General features: G+C 45.3%; 1 long non-coding RNA gene across 2 annotated transcripts; it reads right to left on the bottom strand.

Annotated features, from left to right (window-relative positions):
- Positions 1-335: 335 nt before the first annotated feature.
- LOC125310549 lies at positions 336-2,457 on the bottom strand. 2 transcript variants are annotated; one of them, XR_007196318.1, is made up of 3 exons: positions 2,172-2,457; positions 1,913-2,054; positions 336-372 (listed from the first exon to the last, which is right to left on the bottom strand). It is a non-coding gene; the product is annotated as an uncharacterized LOC125310549 (long non-coding RNA). The 2 variants fall into 2 exon arrangements; XR_007196317.1 differs by lacking the exon at positions 336-372 and adding an exon at positions 1,632-1,835.
- Positions 2,458-3,347: the final 890 nt, after the last annotated feature.

Raw genomic sequence — 3,347 nt, 5'->3', positions numbered from 1 at the left:
AAATTATCCTGAAGAATGTTAGGCCGCAGCTTGCAAGTCATCTCCGTGGACGAGTCAATTCCGTGGACGAGCTTGTGAGGCTTGGTCACCAGCTAGAGAAAGACCTAGAACAACAAGCACAGTATGAACAACGCCTAGCATACACCAGTAGAAACTCACAACAACAGAGAGTGACTATAAATAAACCCACAGAGAAACCTCCAGTAATGTGCTGGCGTTGCAAAGGCCAACACTCACCTGGTTCATGTCCCCAGTACCATTCCCCTGCTGGAGATCATCAGTCATCGGGCCCATCTTCCAAAAACATGCAAAGATCTCCAAAGCTGGAACCGCATGGTGGAAAAATGTCTGTGACTTCTGCCTCCAAAGGTTCTGCAGAAAAACGGCAGGCAGCTAGAGCTGAGACTGAGCAAGGACCTGGTAGTTGTGGCATACCCCAACAGTTGGTGGTCCCTGTTGCCATTGACACATGGAGCAGCAGGGCTATCGTTGACACAGGTGCTAGTTACACTCTGGTTCTTGATAGCGTATGGAGGGCACTTAACAGGCCTAAACATGACTTAAAGCCTTGGACCACTGGTCCACTATTCCTGGCTAATGGGGAAACAGAGACTCCTCTTGGTTGGGCTGAGGTAACCATTGACCTAAGCAATAATGTCTGTACCTTGCCAGTGGCAGTGCTCTCTCCCAAAGCACTGGCCTACCGAGTAGTCCTTGGTCTTGATTACTTATATTACAGTGGATTACAAATCCATGCATCTGACCACCAGTACCGTTTTAAAAACAAACCAGAGATCTACTTCTTTGAACTGAGTGATGAGCAAGCCTCCAACTGCAGTGTTACTCCCAAACTCTCTTGTCCTCTGTTCCTCCTCCTTGCTTGACTCCACTTCCTGTTGCACTAACTTCTCAGGATTACATTGACAGTGCAGTTGCAAATGCTGACTTACATGACTGGGAAAAAAACAAGCCCAAGACAACTGTTGGAGTCCCAGCCTGAACTTTGTTCTTTGAAGCCAGGAAGAACCACACTGTTGCAACATCATATATACACCAACACCGAAGTTCCAATCAAGCAGAAGCCATACCGTATGTCTGCAGAAAAACAATTGATTGTAGAACAGCAGCTTCAAGAAATGCTCAACGATGGGATTGTTGAACCATCATATTCTGGCTGGTCTTCTCCTGTTGTACTAGTCCCAAAGAAAGATGAAAGTCAAAGGTTCTGCGTTGACTACCGGAAATTGAATGCAGTGACCGAAACGGACGCTTACCCGTTGCCTAATATCAATGAGCTACTTGAATCACTAGCTGGGTGCTCAGTCTTTTCCACTTTGGACCTCAATAGTGGATACTGGCAGGTCGCCATGAATGACTCCAGCAAATTGAAAACAGCCTTTGTGACCCCTGCTGGCCTTTTTCAGTTCAGGGTAATGCCTTTTGGACTCAAGAACGCGCCCTCCTCTTTCCAGCGTTAATGGAACGAAGCCGCTGAACTTAGAGGGAAGAATTGCTTAGTTTATTTGGACGATATAGTGATATATTCCTCTACAGTTGAACAACACTTCCAAGATCTAAACGCCGTACTTCAGAAACTCCGAGCTGCAGGACTTACATTAAATCTAAAAAAATCCAAGTTCTGTCTCCGGCAAATCAAATACCTGGGTCATGTCATATCTGCCAAAGGGATAGCCGCAGATCCAGTAAAAGTGGAAGCTATCAAATCCTACCCAGCACCTACGAACATAAAGGAAGTCCAGCGCTTCATGGGTTTAGCTGGCTGGTACCATCGCTTTGTGCCAGGGTTCTCTCAAGTGGCTGAACCAATCAATGCCCTGAAAAGAAAAGGACGAGCCTTCAAATGGAGTGATGAGTGTCAGAAGTCATTTGATATACTCAAAAGCCATCTTACCTCTCCTCCCATTCTGGGACATCCTGACCTGGATTTTCCTTTCCTTGTATATACAGACGCCAGTGACGTGGGATTGGGTGCAATCCTGGCCCAAAAGAAGGGAGTCGGTCACGAGGAGGTGATCGCTTATGCAAGCCGTACCCTAAACAAAGCAGAGCGCAATTACTCTGCTACAGAGAGAGAATGTTTGGCAGCTATCTGGGCTCTAGAGAAATGGGAGCATTATTTGGAACCAAAGTTGTTTACTGTGGTGACTGACCATGCCTCCTTACAGTGGGTAATGAACAGCACTAAAACATCTAGTCGTCTTATAAGATGGGCACTTCGACTCCAAAAATTCAATTTTGTAATTGAATACCGGAAAGGCAAACTCAATGTGGCACCGGATGCTCTGTCTAGGATTCCACTTGGCCCTGCTTGTATGATGACTTCCAGTCAGAAGGATACAGAAGACTTTCCCTTTTCCATGACCACACTGTGGGAGGAACAACAGAAAGATCCTGAAATATCCAGCATCATCAAAGCCTTAGCTGAGGGTTGTAAAGTCTCAGAATCCAAACATTCTGTGATTGAAGATATGGTTTATAGGAAATCTCACCTAGCTGACAATAAATACAATTACCATCTTTGGGTGCCAAAACCACTCATAACCACCATTCTACAGGCATATCACAATTCTCCGTTGTGTGGCCATCAAGGCATGTTTAAAACATACAAACGTCTCCATGACGTAGTTTTCTGGCCAAAAATGGGACGGCGCCAAGAACTTCATCCGATCCTGTTTGAAATGTCAGACCTACAAAGGGGAAAATAAAAAACCTTGTGGCAAAATACAACAGACTGAAGTAACTTTTCCAAATGAGATGTTGGGAGTGGATATTATGGGGCCTTTTCCCCGTAGCCCAAGCTGCCATGAGTACTTACTACTATTAGTGGATTACTACACCCGCTGGGTGGAATTATTTCCCATGCGTGCTGCTACTGCACCAGTAATTGCAAAGCTGTTTCAAAAAGAAATTCTCACACGCTGGGGAGTTCCAGACTTTCTTCTATCGGACAGAGGCTCACAATTTGTCTCCAACTTGTTTACAGAACTCTGTGAAACATGGACAGTTACCCATAAACTCACTACCGCATACCATCCACAAACCAACATGACTGAAAGGGTAAACAGGAGCATAAAATGCATGATTTCACAATTTGTCAAGGATAATCATCGGAAATGGGACCGATACCTTCCTGAATTCAGATTTGCACTAAACTCCTCAGTACATGAAACGACAGGCTTGACACCTGCGGAGCTTCACTTGGGGCGAAAACTCAGAAGTCCTGTGGATAAACTTGTACAGGGACAAGCCCTATCACCTGATTCCTCTGGCTATGAAGTGGTGCAGCACATCAAAAACCTACAAATAAATGCACACCTCAGCAGCAA

This window comes from Alosa alosa, chromosome 17, assembly GCF_017589495.1.
Source record: "Alosa alosa isolate M-15738 ecotype Scorff River chromosome 17, AALO_Geno_1.1, whole genome shotgun sequence".
In the NCBI taxonomy this organism is placed as follows: Eukaryota; Metazoa; Chordata; class Actinopteri; order Clupeiformes; family Clupeidae; genus Alosa; species Alosa alosa.
Note: the sequence above shows the minus strand (reverse complement) of the source record. Positions and strands in the feature narration are given on the sequence as shown.